The sequence below is a fragment of the Cupressus sempervirens genome, chromosome 4, assembly GCF_028749045.1.
Source record: "Cupressus sempervirens isolate cs-2001-9-10 chromosome 4, ASM2874904v1, whole genome shotgun sequence".
NCBI classification, from domain to species: domain Eukaryota; kingdom Viridiplantae; phylum Streptophyta; class Pinopsida; order Cupressales; family Cupressaceae; genus Cupressus; species Cupressus sempervirens.
The window spans coordinates 844914933-844936976 of NC_143121.1; positions in this window are offsets into that span (position 1 = coordinate 844914933).

A 22044-nucleotide genomic window follows, 5' to 3' on the forward strand; every position below is an offset into this window, starting at 1 on the left:
AAAGGGGGACAACAATCATGAAAAGAAGTGTACCTATTGTAAGAAGATGGGTCATGACAAACATTAGTGTTATCACAAGTAGATTTTTGAATTGAAGAACATCATGAAGAAACATAATGTTCCACTCCCTAATGCTTATAAGGAGAAAGGGTCTTCATCTTCAGATTCTAAGAGCAAAGGGCATGCTTTACTCACAAACACTATTAGTTAGGGAGAATGGATTATTGAATCAGGTGCCACACATCACATGGGTACTTCAAAGAGAGATTATTTTCCATGACACCTTCTGAGGTACCTCAAATCTTTGTAGGAGATGTTGCTAAAGTGGAAGTTAAAGGAAATAGTGAAGTTGGGATGGTTAATGGAGCATTCAAGGATGTTCTCTATGTTTCTAATCTTACCTCCAACCTTCTTTTAGTCTACCAAATCACTCACTATGGAGGTGGAAATAAGATTAAATTTCTTCCAAATTTAGTGGTAGTGTAAAGTATCAAGGATGACTCTATGGTTGCAATAGGTGAAGCTAATCATGATTCAAGGCTTTACACTTTCTCTTCCTTTGTGCCTAAATCTAATGCACAAGCCTTGTTAATGCATTCAAATACATAAAATAAATTATGGCATGAGATATTTGGACATCTCAACTATAGGTATCTTCATTAGCTTAGCAGCAAGAACATGGGTCATGGTCTACCTCAAGTGCAATTTTTAGAAGGTGTTTATTTAGGTTGCACTTGGGAAGCATCCAAAAAAAATGTTTGACAAGGGGAAGTCTTAGAGAGCACAATTTGTTCTTGAATTGGTTCATAGTGATGTAGTAGGCCCATTTCCAGTGCCATCTTTTGGCAAGCCTTGCTATGTACTCACCTTCATTGATGACTACTCTCACTATACTTGGGTCTTCTTCATGGCTCATAAGAGTGAAGTGTTTGATATATTTCTTAGCTTCAAGGCTCAGGTAGAAAAGTTGTTAGGAAAAGCTATCAAAGTTCTTCGAATAAATAATGGGGGGGGGGGGAGTATGTGAACTCAAGACTTATAGACTTTTGTACTCAAGAGGGAATTTACCTTTAACATTCAGTGCCATACATGCCATAATAGAATGGTGTTGCCAAAAGGAAAAGAACAAAACCCTCAAGGAGATGACCAATTGCATGCTACTACATAAGTCTCTTGATCAAGTCTTTTGGGCTGAAGTAATGAATTGTGCTAAATGCATCCAAAATAGGAGTCCTCATATAGCTTTGGATGGTATAACTCCTTTGAAGCTTGGACTAAAAGGAAACCTTCTATAAAGCACTTTAGAGTCTTTGGTTGTCAAACATGGGCATGAATACCTCTATAGAAATGCAAGGCATTGGAACCTCAAAGAAAACCTTGCATCTTTGTTGGATATGTGGACTCACAGAAAGCCTATAAGTTGATGGATCTAGAGACACATGACACATTCTATGAGAGGAGTGTACACTTTGAAGAAATTTGTCCAAGCTTTACTTCTTCAACTCCTCCTTCTTCCTCCTTCATTGAAGAGAGTGATAATGATGACAATGACTTGGAAGATGTTTTTCCATGACCCAAATAGAGGCATCAACCAGTAGAAGTTGAGGATATACCTTATACATCTTCTTCCACTAGATCTAGATGGGCTCAATTGACATTGGATGTGGTAGGACCATTGGCAAGGAATCCTTTAGATACTAGGAGGACAAGATCACAACATAACTCACTCCTCATGCTTATATTGTAGTTGCTTCTAATCCACAATCATTCAAAGAAGCTTCAGGTATTCTAAAATGGGATAAAGCAATGGAGGAAGAAAATAATTCTCTTATGAGAAATGATACATGGGACTTAGTCTCTCTTCCTAAGGGAAGAAAATTGGTTTGTATAAATGGATCTATTAGACCAAGCTTTTAGTGGATGGAAGTGTTGATAAACATAAGGCTAGACTTGTTGCACAAGGTTTCTCGTAGGTGCCTAGCGTTGACTACACTGAGACCTTTGCACCAATTACAAAAATGAACTCCATTCATTTGACACTAGCTATAGCAACAACTCAGAGATGGTTTTTTCATCAGATGGATGTGAAAATTACATTCTTGAATGGTGATCTCTATGAGGATATTTGTATGGAGTAGCCATAGGGGTTCATTTAGGATTCTACATTGGTTTTCAATTTGAAAAAGCCTATCGATGGACTAAAAAAAGCTCCTAGAGCTTGGTATGCCAAGATGGATTCTTTCCTTCTCTCAGCATAGTTCACCAAATGTCATTCTAATCTGAATGTCTACATTCTTTAGAGGGATGATTCTTACTTTCTATTTGTGCTTTATGTTGATGACTTGATCATTATAGAAAGTACTGCATCCATCATTAGAAATGTCAAGGCTACTTTGCAGGACAAGTTTTCAATGACAAACTTGGGTCTACTTCATTATTTCCTTGGTATTGAGATACATCAATCTTCATCAGGGATCACATTATCACAACCTAAGTATGCTTTTGATCTACTTGCTCAGTTTTTCATGAGTGACTACAAGGTTGCATCTACTCTATTCCTTTCAGGTGTTAAGTTAGAAGCAAAGTGTTCTACTCCACTTGATGATGCTACTTTGTATAGATAGTTGGTTGGAAGTTTCATCTACCTAACACATACATGCCCTGACATCTTATTTGCAGTTGGCATGGTATCTTTCTTTATGCAAGAGCCACATGAAATTCACTACAAGGCAGCCAAATGCATCTTGTATTATATCTAGGGTACACATAAACATGTGATATGCTATGTAGTTGGTACTCAACTACAGTTAGTGGGTTATATAGACTCAAACTATATAGGGGATCTTGATTCCTGCAAGTCTACTTTAGGATACATATTTCATCTTGGTTCTAGCCCCATTTGTTGGTAGAGTAAGAAGAAAAAGACTATTACTCTTTCATCAACTAAGGCTGAGTATTGAGGCACTATGAATGTGGCAACATATACTATTTGGTTGTAGCAGATTCTGAAAGAGTTTGGTTTTGATCTACCTCAACTCATAGTCATCCATTTTGATTAACATAGTTCTATTGAAATCTCAAAAAATCTAGTGCAACATTATTGGACAAAATAGATTAAGGTTCATATTCACTACATCAAAGAGCCGATTCATGAGTAGGTCATTGCATTGTAGTATTGTCCTTCAGAGCAATAGATTGTAGAAATCTTCACCAAGCCCTTCATCAAGGTCAAGTATCTTCATTTGTGATATCTCTTAGGGGTGAGGGATTTTTCACCAAGGGGAGTCACATGACTCTTCTCTTCTTTATTGTACATATCACTCTTTTTGGTGGAGGGTTTTTCCAATGAGGTTTTCCCTTTTTCTCCATTTTTAGAGAGATTGCATTTCATTGCATTGCATTGTGTGTACAACATTTCATTTGTACTGGGGTACCTAACATGGCCTAGTAGCTAGGACCCATTATACATTTTTATCATAGCTTTTGTGAGCTTAAGTGCCTTTCCCTAAGTTGCATTTAAGGGGGAGTGTTAGTGTAAATAATTATTTATTACACTTTACTTAAGTTTACTTAGGTTAATGCAATATTTTATTATTTATTAGGTAGACACCTAGGAGTATATGTACTCATATGAGTTGTCTTGTTGACAACATAATAGTTAGCAACTCTATTTTAGCACATGGCATCTACAACACTAGAGTTTGCATAATCAATTGAGTAGTCATGTAGACAACATAGTTATTTACACTCTAATTAAGCACATGGTGTCTACAACACAATTTTATGTGACACACCTATGTAGGCTTATCCTCTCATCATCACACTAACTCCTGTGCTTAGTGGAGGATAATCCACTCTTGGTGGACAATGCTTAGTTGTGAGGCTTATCATTTTGCTAAATCCTAGTCATTCAAGAGGCCTTTATATATAGGCACTTCTAGTGTAATTGAACATTAATTAAATTTCATATTGTTATTCTAATCATACTTTATTGGTCCATATTGTGCTAGTGCTTGAGCTTCTTGATCTTGGGTGATTTTGTCCTAAGGAAAATTCTTAAAATCTTGATGCCACATTTGAAAAAATGTAGAGAAATTACACCTTGAATCTTGGCCAAAGGACCACCCTTAATAGAAAAAAAGGATGACCACCATGGATTATGATGATTTAGGGAGAGCCCATCTTTGAAGTCATTGTCAACCCAATGAATCCATGGCTTGATTGCCTCCCAATCCCTCCAGATGATCTTTACCACAAAGGAGCCTTTAATGTGCATAGGTTTGATGGTGATGAGAATGGTTTGAAACCCTATCCCTTTCCACATTATTCTATTAGAAAGAAAACCAAAGGAGATGCAATATCAAAGGAGAATTTTCTAGGCTTCATCACCAAAGAGAGATTTAAGGACTCACTTGACAGATAAGGAAATGCCTTATTTTTTAGTGGAGATAAGGCTTAGACTACTAGACTCTTTGGGAAAACAATAATACTCCTAGGAAACTCAGTGGAAACTATGGTGTTCAACATCTGAGCCCCAAAGAAAATATTTGAGAAGTTTTTCCAACTTAGCATATAAGGCTCTAGAGGGGGTCAAGTAGGAAGAGTAATAAACATGACTCCTTGCTAAAACTTTGGAGCAAATTTGAAACTTTCTAGCAAGTGAGAGAGGTTCAATAAGCTAGTAGTCCAACTTTTTAGCAATTTTCTCCAACATAGTGTTCCAGAGATCAACTATTGAAACTTAGAAAGAAAAAGGGATACCCATAAATTGAAAGATCTCTGCACGATGGATCCATCTTCACTAGAATTGAGAAAGCCATAGTGGAGTAGGGAGGAAGGACTATCTATAGAAAATTGTCTTGTGCCATTGAATGGTAGACCTAGAAGCCAAGTAGAAGGTTTCCAAGAATCATAGTATGTTACTGACATTAGCTTCATCCTCAATAATGGTGAAAAAGGAGTCATCAACAAAATGTCCATTGACCAATTGATATAGGGACTCTAGAAGAGAAATTCCATGGATCCAACTAGAAGAAATGGAATGAGCTAGTAGATAGCCAAATCCTTTGATATCTAGGAAATAAAGAGAAAGCACCATAGGTCATCCCTAGTGAATGAATTTAAAAATGCCAAAGGCCTTAGATTGCCTATCATTGATGGTGATGCAAGCAAAAGCTTTGCTAAAAAGAATCTCCACACACTGAAAAAAACTGGTCCAAAGTTGAGAGCATGAAGTATAGCTAGAATGAAATACCATTCTATGCAATCATAAGCTTTAGCAAATTAATTTTTAAGAAAAGGATCCTACTATGTAGATCCGTGGGCCTATTCCATACCTTCATGAACAAAAATGATGTTGTCTAGGATAAAATATGATTTGATAAAACTATTATGATCTGGTCAAACAATTAAGGGTAGAAGGTGTTGGATTTTGAGCATTAAGGCTTTAACTACAATTTTTTAGGATACATTTAGGAAGTTGATAGGCCACAAATCACATATGTCCTCTGTATCACTAGATTTAGGTATGAACTTAATGTTTCCCTTGTTGATAATTTTGTCTAACGATATGGAGATTTGGCCCAATAAAGTTCCAAAAAACTTTGTAAAATTTGTGAGGGAATCTATTGCACCTAGGGGCCTTGTCATCCATCATGGAAAAGATAGCCTCCTTAAGGTCATTAATGGTAAGAAACTACTCATAGAAAGCATGGTACTCAACTGAAAGATAGTTTGGAGTAACAAAAATTCACTCCTTCAAGGCTTGCTCATGTTGTGGAATGAAATCATAAGAAGTGAAAACCTCTTGTAGTGGTGAAAAAAGGCTTGAAGAATCCCCATAGAGGTGTGATAGGATCAAAGATCTTGAAAAAAATCTTTGGAAGCCTGGTCTCCAACCTGGAACAAGTCAAGGTAGGATTTGTTTTGGGCTCCCATGACAAAATAATTATTAGGAATTTACTTTTAATGGTAAATATTGGCAAGCCATAATTGCAAGTTTGAATTGAAAGGATTCAAGGCCAGAGCATCTGAGGTGGCACATAGATCTTTGGTGGTGGCTTCATATGAATGCCTATAGTAATAGCAAGCTACCTACTATAGATTTGGAGAAATTTGACCATAGAGGTGATGGCATCATTCCACCACTATATCCACCCAAATTCTATATGGGACCAAGGCTCTAAATTCCAAACACACAAAGCATGAGCCATAGTGGGCTATGACTCAACAATGATGTGTTAAGAAAAAAAAAAGAGTCTTAGAAGGATGCCTCTATGTTGTTTTCTAGGTGATAGTAAAGAGAATGGGAAAATGATCTAAAATGATCACATCTAACAAAGGAATGACATGTACAACTCTTTCCTCAAAAAAAGAAAAAGAAATATTGTGCAAAAATGATCATACAATTAAGCCTTTTAAAAATACTATTAGAGCCAACTCTAAAATTAGACTCATTGTGCCAAATCCCACCAAGCTAGTATTGGTGAGCATTGGAATAAAAAATGCCTAATTTAATTTCCTTTTAGTATCAAGAATCCCATTCTCTAGGCATCCAATGAAATGGTAGAATACCTTTCCTGTTAGAAGCCAACTCAACTATATTAAAGTCCCAAAAAACAACCCAAGTGGTAGGTGGTAAAGACTCCACCATCTAGATCCAAAGTTGGGAACGTTCAAAAACATCATTGGGAGCATAAACATTAACAATCCCAAAGAAATGATTTTGTAAGGACAAAAAAATCCATATAATCTAGTGCATGGGGTCAAAACCATGAGCAATAATAGAAGAAATTAAATAAAGTGAGAGAAAAGAAACAACACCACCTTGACTAGCTTCATGCTAAGAAGAAAATCAATTCTATTGGTCTAAATAACATGAAAAGCTACTGTTAACATGAAATGTAAAATGTTAACTTCCTGGAGACAAAGGATATCCAAGATACCAATCCCACATCTAGTATCTCGCACATAATATTTGTGAGAGAGGTTTGTGAGACCCTGAACATTCCATGAGAGAAATTTCAAGGAAATAACTCTTTCATATCATCCTCATCCTCCAAAGAGGAGAAACTATTATGAATGAATGAACTGGAGGTGACTACAGGGGAGGTGACTCTCACAGAAATGAGCCTTCACTTCTCCAAACCATAATTTGGATCTTCACCATTACCTTCAGGGCTATGTGAGTGGCATAAGGTTGAGATCCATGAGGGAAAACCATGGAAACCACATGAAAAGTGTGGAGCCAAGTGGGTTGAGAAGCATTCACAATAGAATCCATCTTTTGGGAACTAGGGTTTGAAATAGGTGGCTAGACCATTAGAGTGATAGGCACAACTAAGGTGGTAATAGGAACAATCTCTGGCAAAGTTTGGGAAGAAGAAGACCCTTGTTGCTTAGGCAACAATGAATTCTTACTCTTGTGCATCATGGTTGTCCACTTATCCTTTTTGGTATTATCAATAGGGTCTCCTTAGCAGGGGATGGCTTGCGAGACACAAACAAAGGATAGTCCTTGATCTCTTGTTCAATCAACTAACACCGCTAACAAGTGTTTGATAGGTATGCACACAAACTTGAATATCCATAGATTCTTTGAGGTCACAAGAGAGGTCTACCTCAATGCAAACTCTTGTTTGGGGATGTGCATTGAAAAATTTCTCTAGCTCTACACAAATCACCCTTCCAAGGGTTTGTGCAATAGCATGAATAAGCTTCCAGTAGAGAACTAAGAGGACCAAAAATTTGACCCGAATAGGAACTTTCATCTTGTTGGCATTCAACATTGAGAAGCCGTGAGACTGCCACTGGAAAACTAGTAGTGATGACCAATTGACCACCGGCCATGGTTAAAAACTACGTCAGCCTAGTAGTGGTTCACAAAATAGAACAAAAGGAAGCCCTTTGTAAGGCTTTAAATATCATCAAGTCAGACTCCATGAGGAGTCCAATTCTTGGAAACCCATTATTTGGGCATACTTTTTAGAGGAGTGTGGCCCACAAAATACCCTATTAGGGTATGCTCTAACCATTTGTATGCATCCTTAAACTCTTTAATATTAAGAACAATATCAAGGGAGGAGATCTTACCTCATGAAACACTTTTGGAATAAACTTTCTTAGCAATTTTTTTAGAGGGGGCACCATGAGCATTCATAGCAGCAACTCTAGTACCAATAGAAATGACTGGGCTAAAGTTGTTTAGAGCCATAATAAAGACTACTATTGATCCTACAATAAATGTAGTATGATAGGTGCAAAACGAAAAGAGATTTCAAATACAATATGCAAAACTATAGAAGAGAAATTTCGCATTCCAAACCCCATTTTGAGTGAAATATTCATATATATACATTTTTAATTTCCACTTTACATAGAGATTTCCATTATCCCAATTTATGTTTTCTCATAACTGTCCACATTAGGCATACAAACAATTATAATTGGGAACAATTTAGAAGCCTCCCTTAAGATTGAGTTTATTGCATGATTTTCATATTCACAACTCATTAAGGAACATGCTTTTAGTGTCCATTGTATACCATATCACTAAAGCATTTGATTCCTTTTAGGGACCAACTCTTACCAAAGAACCCTTCTAAAAGTGCAAGGGGTTTACCCATTGTGCTCTAGGTTACACCAAATGGACTAGTGAGAAAGAAATTGGCTATTGTTGTTTTTAATAAAGTTTTCGCTAATAACTTTATTTTTACTAACTCTTATATTTTACACAAAACTCTGAACATAGGATCTTACAAGAGATATTAGTGTCTCCTAGTCAGCAAATTAGTTAGGGAAGAAGTTTCCAATATCTTTTGATACATTACCCCCAAAAGAAAGGTATATTCTATTCTAGCAACCAAATTATTTAGCTTCACTCCACAACTACATATATTTTAATTAAGGCTTTATTAGAAAGAGGATTCCTATATGCACCGTAAAATGGTCGCCTAGACTATGAGCCCCAATTCTTCAATTTATCAATTTCCTAAATCAATGCATCTCAATATTTTATTGAATAAATTCAAATCATTTTCCTTGATCAATTTGCAATTAATTTAATTATTGTGATATTTCCTAAGGTTTGATCATTTAATTAATAGTGTTATTTAATTAAAATCTTTCTTTTTATTAAATGATCTTATCTTATTTAATTAAAAGAAAACACCCTTTTAAATAAATAAATAAGTTTATTTAATTAAAAAAAAAATCTCTTAATTAAATAGTTTTATCTTATTTAATTAAAATCTTTCTTTTTATTAAATAATCTTATCTTATTTAATTAAAAAAGCATCCTTTTAAATAAATAAAATAATCTTATTTAATTAAAAGAAAATCTCTCTTTAAATTAAATAGTTTTATCTTATTTAGTTAAAATCTTTTTTTTTATTAGATAATCTTATCTTATTTAATTAAAAGAAAATCTCTTTTTTAATTAAATAGTTTTATCTTATTTAATTAAAATCTTCTTTTTAATTAAAGAATCTTATCTTATATAGCTAAAAGAAAATATCCTTTTAAATAAATAAAATAATCTTATTTAATTAAAATCTCCTCTTTTAATTAAATAATCATTTCTTATTTAATTAAATTTTTTTTTTCTTTTAATTAAATAAATAAATCCCCACTTAAAGCATGTTTTTTGATTAAAAAAAGGAAATAAATCAAATAAAATCTTATAAAGGTTCCTTTTTTTTTCCACATATCTCTAAGTTGTGGGTTTTTTTTTCTCTTACTTTCCTTTTTAGGGATTTATCCCACATTTCTCTTGAGGATGCACTCTTCTTCACACTTTTCTTTATAAGGAGCCCTCTCCTCATTTGGATAGATGTTAGTTGCTTTATTATTGTTATGATATAGGTTTGGAGAGTGATTTTGGAGGAGTTTGAGCCTTAGGGTTTGGACATTGGAGCTTCATTGCAACTTCTCTCTTCTTGTCTTATTCTCTCATGCATCCATGGCTTCCAACATCATGCTTCATTTTTCTATTTTCATATTAGCTTAGAGTCATATTTGTTTCATAGATTAATCTTGCACTGTTATTTCCTTTCATAGATTAGATTCCATTTCTTGTATTGCTTTTCATTGTTATCATTTAGATTAGCTTGCATATTCATTTGCATGCATAATTTGATCTTTGAATCTTTAATTTTCTTGTGTACTTGCATGGGCACAAACTAGGTCAAATTGAGGGTCTCCATTACAAACTCTTGCACTAATAAATAGAGAGTTATGAGTCACCATTTGAGACCTCATTCTTGAAAAATCTTGGATATAATGGCTCATAGAAGTGTGTCAACATTTAGAACACATTTTTGGCACCCATCATGGGGTAACCCACCTTTACACGCTAATTTTGGCTATTTTTGGAGCTAACCCCCTTTGTGTGAATTTGTTTGGAGATGAAAAACTCTAGATCTTACAGATATGATCATATCTTCCAAATGGCTTGGTATTTTGGTCTACAATTTATTTTGCAAGTTGGAGAACTATCAGGGAAGCTTCGATTAAAAATTCAAAAATTTCAAGGTAATTTGTAAATTTTATATATTTTTTCTTTATTTTTCATGAAAAATTGTAATTTCTCTACATTCTAAATAGAGCAGTTTCTTTGTGTTTTGAGTTGAGAGCTCATATGATTGCTCAAACACTTGATTTACAAAAATTGGTATGTTTTGACAAGATGGATCCCTAGAGCACAAATAAAAATATTTTTCTAAAATTTTGATATTTTTGTAAAGGTTTTTATTTTTTAATAGGGGTTTATTTTCTATATGTAGGGGTTTGGGTCTGAATTCATGGCATATAGGTCCAATCTTGTTGAGTATGTCAAAAATCAAAATTAAAAAAGGGCATTTAATGATTAACTTGCATTTAATTTTCACATGGTTCAATGGATGATGTGAGTTTTTATTTGGCTTATTTTCTAGTTATTATTACGCCTAACAATCATATTTTGAGATTTAACCCTAGGGTTTGCATAAGACATGTCTATCTTGTATTGGTTTTCTTGGTGTTTGCTAGGAGTGCTTGCTTGGTTTGTTAGATTAGTGGAGTGCTATGCACACGTTGCTTTGGATTTGAGGTATTCTTATACATCTCTATAACATTTAGACTTTGGAATTAAAAGTGAACCTCTCATGTATTTGTCTTTAGTGTTTTATATGCTTTTGTAATTCACATTTCAATTGGTGCTCTAAAATTGGACCTAGATTTTCTTTCTTGCATACATGTTTCACATAGTAATTAGGCCCTATGAACACTATTTGTGATTATCTTGAGAGAGAGAGCTTCATTCTATTTTCTTACATGAAAAGCTCTTCTTGATGGTAGATCCCCTTGTAGGTAGGGAAGGATTTGATATTACTTTATTGTATTGTTTGGTTTGTCTTTGACATTTTCTAGTACATTCTCTCTTGGGATCGGTGGTGATTGTTGTTGGCTTTCCAAATCTTAGTGAAGTGATTTTGAATTAGTGTGTCAATGAATCTATTTGCTATGTTTTGGTGAGGTGAAGAGGCTAGAGGAGTATGCTCTATTCCCTTTTGGGCACATTAGAAACTTGGAACCGTTGAATCTGAACTATGTCCCCATGTGGTCCAATTTTTTGAGACTTCTTTGATTAGAGAGGGTTAACCATAGTGGACACTTCCTGTATTCGGTAAACCACATAGATGGAACCTCAAGTAGTAGTAGCCACTTTTACCGTGGTAGCAAAACCTATGATATAAATGTCCTTGTGGAAGAAATCTCCATGAGTATAGTCTTATGTTGGGAAATCAGATTTCCTTAGCATCTCTAATTGATTAAATTCTTAGAATACGTCAAAACCATGGTGCACTAGGATTGGATTTTGTCCACTTGAGATTGCAAGAGTTGAAGAGTTTACCATTACTAAGAACCATAGTTTAGCCCAATTTTTCTCTTCTAGGACTATTTGGGTGATTGGAAAATATTTTGAGAACATACACAGAAGTGGTTCTAGGGATTACATTCATACTAAGACACTATTCTTGTTTATGCACAAGGTTTCTTTGTCCCTTTCCCATTTCTTGTAGATGATTGCTTGAACTTCCTGATTTCTATCTTGTGTGCCTGATTTATGATAAAAATCTATTGATGTGTCTAGTTGGTCAATTAAAACAAACAAGACAAACTGAGTTCCTAAGTTGAAACTTTTTTTGCTTTGTTATCCTGTCATTTTTAGTCCTCCTTAGTTGATCTAGGTCAGATTAGGTTACTTACCACATTGTTGAAAGCTTGTTTTCACCTTAGATTGTTGTATTTTGACCTCTTGAATTAGTAACCTTTGATTTTACGAGTGACCTTGCTTAGAGTTGGTGAGTTAGAAATCATCCTCATTGAGAAGATAAGCCTTTGGATTCTTTGATAACATGCTTGGAGAGTCTTAGTAATCTGTTGTCCATTTACTTTCATTAAAATTGAATGTAAATTAATTATAATTTGGGTAAATCACCCTCCTGATCTATATGTGTTAGGGTATTCACCCATATTAATGGGCACCTCTATGGCAATGTTGATTTATCCTATCGCAAAAATTCTATCTTATCATCTCTCTTTTGGAGAAGTGAGTGGTTTTACTATCCTAGTTTGATACTAACATTTCTTAGGGTTGTCCAATCACTTAGTACCTTTTTTTTCATCCTGGTTACAACAAGAAATCAAGGAAAGAAACCTCAAATAGTTTTTAACCAATTACCCTTAGTTCAAAATTGCCAAATATATAAGGGACAAGAACCTGTATTTGATCAATCACTCAGGAATGACTCATAAGTTTGGTTTGATCCAAAGAGTAACTTTAGTGAGTTGAGTACACCCTTAACACCTTCTCACTCAGATATGGATATGAGTTACATGATGACTTGATGAGAGAGTGAAGAAATGGATGAACACCTTGATGAAATATTTGAAAAACATCAAGATTCTATTTTTACTATTTTTTGGGTAGTTCCTCTCATGAAAATCAACCACTCTCACCCCTTATCTCAACTAGATATCTAGATGTACACCAAAGGACCAAAAGAGATAATAGGTAAGCCTATCAAGAAGAACAGTCATAGCATGAAAATTGAGATGATGAACCTCATGGAACTCATGTGAATACAATATATACCAATAACTTGTTTGGATATTCAAGACCAAGTTCACCACTCAATACACCATCAAGATACATGAGTGATAGACTTAAGAAACTCAAGCATGATGAAAGAGCTTCCTAGACGAACAAGCTATCAAGGCAGAGCAATTTAAATGTATGGAAGAAGAAAGAAAAGATTTGTTAGAAATAGAAAGTAAAAATTTCCAAGAGGAACAAGATAGACTCTTTGCTCAACAACTTAATGGTCAAATTAACAACATGTGTCTTGGTGGTGGAAACAACTCTCCTCCATTCACCTCTCCTAAGACTCCATGAAGTGGAAGATGTTCAAGAACAACTTCATAATCTCATAGCCCTAAAGGAAGAGGGGCCTCAAGACATGATCATTATAGGAGACCAAAACCTCCTAGGACTTCAAGAAAACCTTCACAACATGTTTGCCATGGTTCATAGTATGGAGGAGGTAGTTGAAATTTTGACCATGACTCTCAAGATTTCATGAGATTGCAAAAAAATTATTCTTTTCAAGAGTGTGTGGAGAGGTTTATACATATAAAAAAAGATACATTCCTAAAGAATTTAATTAATAAGGGTGCTAAAGTTCCCTACAACTATGATGTATAAAAAAAAATTAGGAGGCAAGATCCATCTTTGGAAGAATAGTTTAATCGAGTGAAGAGTACAGTGAACAAGTTCATGGCATCTAAGAATTCCTTCTCACTTGATTCAATTTGTCCTAACCCTTTTGATAAGAGTGTTGATATGAAAGACTTTCTTAGAAAGCTTGAGATCCCCCAATATGAAAAGTATGGTGGTAATGGGGATCCAAGTGATCACGTGTGTTAGTTTTATACCATGAGCTTTGAATTTCATCATGAAGACTCGTGACTTATGAGATTGTTTCCAAGGAGTTTTAAGGGTCAAGCAATGAAATGGTTCACCAACATAACTCCTCCTATTAAGACTTTCAAAGAGCTTGTTCATATATTTTTTCAACACTTCACATACAACTTTTCAAGATTTAACACCCTATTGGACTTGTGTAACACAAAGAAAAATCAAGGACAATTCTTTGTTACTTTCTTACAAAGATGGAGATGACAATTTTCTCGCTACTCTAGAACTATCCTTGAAAAAGAAAAGATTGAAATCATTATTAGCAACATGATTCCAGAAATGTGGTATGAAGTTAGGAAAATATTTTTTGAGTCTTTTGACTTGATGGTTGAAACCACATTTAAAATTAAGGATGTTTTGAAAGTACAAGGAATGTTGGCCAAACATGGAAATAATAACAACAATGGACAAAGTAACAAAAACAAAGATAAAGGAAAGAATTCATATTGGAATAGAAATAAACAAGTGGTTGATGATGGAGTTGTGGACTCTTCCAAATCCAATGATCAAGGTGTCCTTCATTGGGTTAGTGCTAATCAACAAAGAATTAAGCCAAGATACCAAGATAGGCCAAAGGGAGAAAGGAGAGATTTTGCAACATTTGGTGAATTTTATGATGAGATATTGACAAAGCTTATTTCTTGCAACTTTGTGCATCCTTTTGTTCCTTGAAAGTTTTGTATACCTAAGGTTAAGCCATGGTAGTGGGATGAGAAAGCCTATTGCAAGTTTCAAAATGACATTGGAAATAATGTTGAAAACTATGGGAAACTCAAGCATATCATTTAGGATCTTATTGAGAATGATAAGCTTCAAGTGGATGGATTGAACACTAATACAAATTACATGGCCTTCAAATAACCTTTGCCCAAGTATCTAATTACATGGCCTTCACAGAACCTAGACATGGGCTCTCCTCCTATGTTTGATGAAAAACTTGTCTTGGTGCTAAGGGTTCCTCACTCTAGAGTGTCATCTCAAAGTCTCAATGTTGTCACACAAAGTCAAGGCCTCCTTGTCATTAGAGGACCCAATTCAAGTAAGCCAAAGAAAGTGACATCTAAGAATGTTACCCCAAAACCAGCAGTCAATCTTAAGCTGAACTATATTCTTGTTGATCAGTTACAAAGAACGCCAACTTAGATTTTGATCTTTGAGCTCTTAGATTTGTCTCTAAGACATAAGCCAGTCCTTGAGGATGCTTTGTGCACCAAAAATATTTCTAACAATTTGGATGTTGATCAATTCTAGAACATAGTTAATCATATTTCTAGCCCTCATTACCTCAACTTCTTAGAGGAAGATGATTAATCTTCGAGTGACCCACATAATATTGCTTTCCATATTGAAGTCATGATTCACAAAACCCATGTTAGGTTCATGTTGATAGATGTAGGTGTTGGGCTTAATATTTATTCTTTGAGTCTTTTAAAGATGTTGGGTTATTCTAAAAAAGTCATAGATACTAGAAGAAAGATCACTATCAAAGCCTATACTGAGGTGGAAAGAAGTTCAAAGGGGTTGGTCATCCTTCCTATTAGGATTGGCCCTATTGAGAAAGATATTTTATTTCAAATAGTTGATGATAGTCCCCATGTGTACAATATATTACTAGGTAGACTGTGTGTTCATGATATGCAAGTAGTATCATCTACCTATCATCAGTGTGTTAAGTTCCCTTATAGCAAAATAGACATTTGTATACCTGGGGATAATACTTTGTCTATTAACTCAATTTTGGTGAGTACTCATGTTCCCTTCAATAGAGAAGTAAATGATTTTGATGAAGCTTTAGCTGAATGTAGAGAAAAGTTTAAATCAATAGATGTTGGCATGGGAGGGAATCAACTCAACTTCTTCCCACCATTACTAATTCATCCTAGGTCTTATGGAAAACCTTCATAAGAAATGAGACCTTCCTCTTTAGATATGACATTATTTGACACATTTGTACAATCATCAATGCCTATTCAAGATGAGAAAGAGGACACAGCTATTAGAGACTAGATTTATAGAGAAGATAAATATATGTGCAATGAGAACATTTCTCCCTCTCTTAAGGCCTATGGAAGATGGTATAATTTTGTTCAAACAAATGGGATATCCTAGACATGGCCTTCTAAGTCATAGATTGGATGCTAGAGTCAAACCCCTTGATCCTCTTATTTTTGGATGGAACTCTAAGGAGGTGGTTATCCTAGGATTTGCAAATCATAATAAGAACACTACTACTATTCTTGAGAATTTGGATAGTGAAGATGAACTAGAATATGTACCTAATTTGGAAAATTAGCAAGATATGTGTGAAGATTAGGTTCCTTCCACTAATCTCCTTTTGGAAAATTTAGATAGTGTAGTCACTCATGAGATAGTTGTGATTGTGGAACAAATTGAATCAATTTCAAATAGTTTAATTCAATGAGAAGGTGTTACCCTTTATGATATTCAAGCTTCCACGTCAAGGCATCCCAAGCCTTCATGGTGTAATCACTCTAGTAGAAGTTCAGAAATGAGTTCATATGAGTATGAATGGGATTCCTTCTCAAAGCCTTCTATAATTGACATGGATGTTGATGTCATCCACTCTTATTGCTCTCAAGCCGAGGTAGCTAACAAGTCACATGTAGGATTAGAGGATTTGAACTCACATGTTGCCTTAGTGAATGATTCTTCACTTGTTAGGATGAATTTTGATTTGAGTAGCTTAGAAAGTTACTTGATGGACTCCAACATTTTGGTCATTAAAGATGAAACAATTCACATTCACAACCTTGAACTAGTCATTAACTTACCCCTTTTTCATCCCAACCTTATTTATTGGTCACAACACTATCAATAACCTGAGCTCTTAACATTTCAAAATGACTACGATATAGCCTATTACTTGAATTCTATTGTACCCATAGGCTCTTCCACCAATGAACTAGTTACTAGCATGACAGAGCCAAACATCAAGTATCTTAGTTGAAAAATAAAAAGAATACAAGTTATGATGGAAAAAAACCACTGTGTGGTGGTATCAAAACCAAAAAAAGTAAAAAGAAAGGACATATCTATTGATGTCAGTTTTGCACCACTACATAATATATAGCAATTAAATAGTTGATATGGAATATCAAAAACTCAATTCCTCCCTTGAAAAGTTAATACTAATTAAGACATGAGAAAAACTCCAATGTTCCTTACACTTTTGGATACTAACTTAGTTATTGATGTGATTTTTTGGTTATCATGTAAATGATCTTATGTTGTTCATTCAAGGATGACTTGGGTTTTGGGATGATGGTGATGATGGTGGGTTTGTAAAATATATGAATGCTAGATAATGTTGAATGTGGTGATGATGGGGGTGTGTCTACCAATGATGCTTCTCCTTACTTCCTTCCTCAAAGCTCCAAATACAAAACTACTCATTGCTCTACTCCTACTCCTATGAATGGAAGGATTAGAAAATGGATAGGGATCAAATCTAATGAAAGCTAACCAGCAGCTCTACCTCCATAGATGCAATGATTCAAGGGAAAATGACTAGATTACCATGCAAGACTTCCCAACAAGCCACTAGGATGCTAGTAGCCTAGTTATAGATCCCTATCAAACATCCACTAATATCACCATGCAACTATCCATCTACTCTTACTCTTACTAACTTTCTTGAGAAGAAATCCTACTTTAACAACTTCAAAGGAAATCTAATTCTAACTATCAGAAGTAGAAACCATGCAATAACACCAAATGTTCATAATCACCGTGCAAGTCACAACAATGATAAATGGAGGCAATTTTGGTATTATCTTAGCAACAATTTTCTCTAACCCTTTACAAATGAGAGCAAATGGCCTTATATAGAGGACCAAAATTACAATGAATGATAGAGATTAAGAGGCAAAACCAATGATCTAGATTGGATCTTAGAAACCTTAACTAGGGTTTCCACCCGATCGGCCAATGAAAAGATTCCACCACATCAATGGACAAATGAAAAAATAGGAAAAGTGGCAACCAATGAGGAGGCACCAAAATGGTAGCCAATCAAAATTAGACACCTATTCTACCCAAGAAAAAGGAAAATTTGCCACTTGGGCTTACATCAAATGGTCTTCTGATATAGTTCTACCCCTTTCTTTCATTTTTTTAGCCAAAGTAATGAACTTGGCTAGCTTTTCATTGAATTCCTTCATGGGAGGGAAAAGTGTATGTTTCATCTTGAGTTCAATTGAATTCATCATGTTACTCGCTGCTTGTAGTGTTTTCTCATGATCCTTCTTATATTCTTTCACATATTCAATAAAGGCTTTAAGGGAGGCAAGGGTGCCCAAATGTTTCTTCTTGATGGCAACTTTCCCTAACTCGTCCAATCTTGATCCAAATTCTATCTCATTGATGTTTTCCTCTTTGATATCTTCAAAATCAAGTACAGCCCCAACATTGCTCATCATTGTTGAAATGGAAGTGTCAGTGCTTGGGCTATGCTATGCAATCTCGTTCTATACCTCTTCAAGTATTTTCAATCTGATAGTCAAGAAACCAAACCAAGACTCCATCATACTCAATCCTACTTCATCTATCAACTTGGTTGTTTCCAAATATTTCTCTAGTAGCTTAATGAATGTCTATAGCCTGAGAATGGCTAAGTCCTTGAGTAGAAGGAAATCCTTCCATTCACCTTCAAATGTTCAAAATTTGTCTCTAATAACCACTAATGACCTGAATGTCAAGACAAAGGAAGGAAATAAATTTCTCCCATCTTGGATTGTATCATGGATCTAGTCCTTGACTTCATGCAGTTGAGCCGACATCTCTTCTGTATTGCTCCTACTATCTTGAGGAAGGGTTGCCTAATGCAATTGTTGGATAGGCTTGCAATCTTTCCAATACTTGTTCTTGGCTTCCAACCTTGCAATCCTTTTTTTTCCTTCCTCAAACTTTCTCTAATTGAAATGATGCCTTCCTTGATCTCCTCACATTCCATGTCATCCATGATCCTTTCCAAGTTATGTTCAACTATATCATATTCCTAATCTAAAATCTTGTCCAATGCCTTGCTAACTATTGGTATAGCAATCTGAACTCTTTGGTGACCATCATTGTTGCTCTTGATCACCTTTGCCACCATTTCTGTAATTTATTTCTGGTTCTCACTATTACCCTTTTCCATTAATCCTTGTATATCTTAAACTGTTTGGGCAGTCACTACCTTGCCTCTTGCAATAAGCATTTTCCTTAACCATAGTGGTGCAATGCATCTCCCTAAATCTAGATTTGGTTTGACTAGCAAAGCATCACCAATGGCCTCAGGTGCCTAGCTTATTTCCTCAATATCAATTGGCCTCTCCTCTTCCTTACTAGTGACTATCACATCTTCTCCACGTTGGCTCTCTAAGAGAGGAGAGTATTCAATATTGTCATTCTAGCCACTTATTCTGAATTAGAGCTCACCTCTACCACAAACCTTTATCCACTTGTATTATCTTCCTAGCTTCTAGCCTCAATTATGCTCTATCTTGATGGTGATGCATTCTATTTCTTTTCTGGAGGTTCCTGATGTTCTTTACTTTCTCAACCTCCAAACCTCTCTTCTTGCTCTTAATTGTTCTTTGTTGCTAGCTACCACCTTCACCTTTCTGTCTGACAAATTCTGTTGGACCTTCCTTTGGTTTCATCTTCTCATAGGTAAGTTATACCTTCTAATTTTTTAATTGCCTCAACTTATCATTATACCATGACTTAGTGTGGAGATCAACTCTCCTTGTAACTACTTCCAAGGAAGGATCCTAGTGACCATCCTAATTCATTGGGATCAAATCTATTCTATCCATTGTATCATAATATTCTCTCAACACATTTTCATCTTCTTCTAGTTGATTGGGAATATCAAGGTCTCTCCAGTTAATTTCCCTCATCATGTTTACTATATTAATATTGGTATCACTTATTCACCTCACTTTTGAGAAAAAGGAAGTCTTAGGCATCATGTCTTCCTTGTCTTTTTTGATATTCATTCCCTTTTGGTTCTTTTTTACACTAATATCTACCATCCTAAACACTTATTTCTTCCCCTTCATTCTAAATGATATGGACTACACTTATCAATCTCCAACTTTCTTTCTATTGATGGAATCTAGCTTATTTCCAACTCACCAAGTCCTATCTCTAATCTTATTGATCTCCAACCTTCAACCTAGGGGTGGGACTACCACTTATTTTTTCCTCTTCATTATCTTAAGATGGACTACACTTATATCTCCCAACTTCAACCTAGGGTGGTCTAGCTTATATTTTCCTCACCAAGTATGCTATCATGAAATCTACACTTATTTCTCCAAACTTCAACCTATCAATGGGATGATGAAGTGGTGGATGATGAATTCAAGAAGAATATAAGGGAAATGATCTAAGTGAGAGCAAGGAGTGGAATCCTCCTTTAAACCAATCTTCACCTCTAAAATGAGTAGAATTTTACCTTAATTTTGTCTTTACCAATAATTAGGCCCTCTTTGAGTTCAAATCAAATTTTAGAAATGTCAAGCTTCCTTGCAAATAATGATGCCCTAGTAAAAATTAGAACTTTGACCTCTTGAAATCATCCAAATTTGCCAAAAATTAGACCTTTGATCATGTATCTCCTTCACTAAGTGAAATTGCCCAAATCTAGGGTAGAAATTCATAACCTCTAGCAAAAATTAGAACTTTGAGAAATCACCCAAGCAAGAGAAATATTCAGATCTACTCTAAAATCACTTAAGGTAGAAATTTTCCCAAATTGGAAGAAGGAGAATGGTGCCAAGCAAGGAAAATTTGTTCCAACAAGAAAATTGCCTAGGCTGAAAATTGCCTCTTAAATTTTTTTGCCCCAAAACATGAGGAGGAGGAAGGTGGAATGAGGAGATAAGATGGGGGGAGCCCCTCTTATACCATAATTTCATGTCTCTCCATGCTGGCTGACTTGCCCTAGAGGAGAACAAAGTTAAATTAGCATTTTATTAATGGCCCAGATTTAAATGCCATGCTAAAATTACTTAGCTTAAAGTGAAATTAACCAATTCAATTTTTGGTTGTGACCGAAAATTGTAAAATAAAACAAGGAAAGCCTAGGAGATGCCAATTTTTTCGTTTAATTTTTTTTTAGCAATTAAAATATTATTAAAATTGGATTTAGTAAGCTAAAATGAATTTTCAATTTTAATTGAACAACTTCTTTCAATATTTAAAATCTTCTAGGCAATATTTCAACCAATTTAATGAGATTTTGCAATTTAATCCACTTTCAATTTTGCAATACAATTTTAATTTTAACCAAAATAAATCATTTTTCTAGAATCCAAAATTGATTTTCCAATTTTAATTTCACTATCAAAAATTTCCTTTTTCGTCAAAAAAATTCAAGATTTTCCAAAACAATTAAATCTAAAAAATTTCACTTTGAAAATGCTCAAGCTTATAGAATTATTTCAAATTTCCAAAATCTATCTAAGTCCAAAAATTTGTAAATTTATCCTACCGAATATTGTTCAAACCATTGAAAAAAATTGTTGTTTATGAAATTTGTTTGGCCTAAGGATAAAATTACATGTTTTGAAAAATCAAGTTAAGACCAGGTGAAAAAGAAATCCAACTACATCCCTCCTAGCCCAAAAGCATCCAAATTGTAAAAATTTCAAATCAAAAACTTTTGGACAACTCTAAAAAACTTTCTAATGTGAAAACCTCACAACATCTGGTGACTATACTGGTGAAATTTTTCTAAACATTTCAAGAACAAAATAACTTAGAAGAAGAAACCTTAGGATGGCCTATTTGCAAATCTACTTAAGGACATTCACTCAACAAGGGAAAGAACTCTCAAGTTTATCCTAAGCACCTTAACCATATGTTACTCACATGTGTGCAAATAGTTTATTCCCCGCTCGACAAGAACTTGATAATCTCTCAAATCCATCAAACATAGCTATTATAATATCCTTATTTCAAAACTAACCTAGATAGAGCCCCACTACCACTCAGGCATCTATAGCCCTAATGGAGTT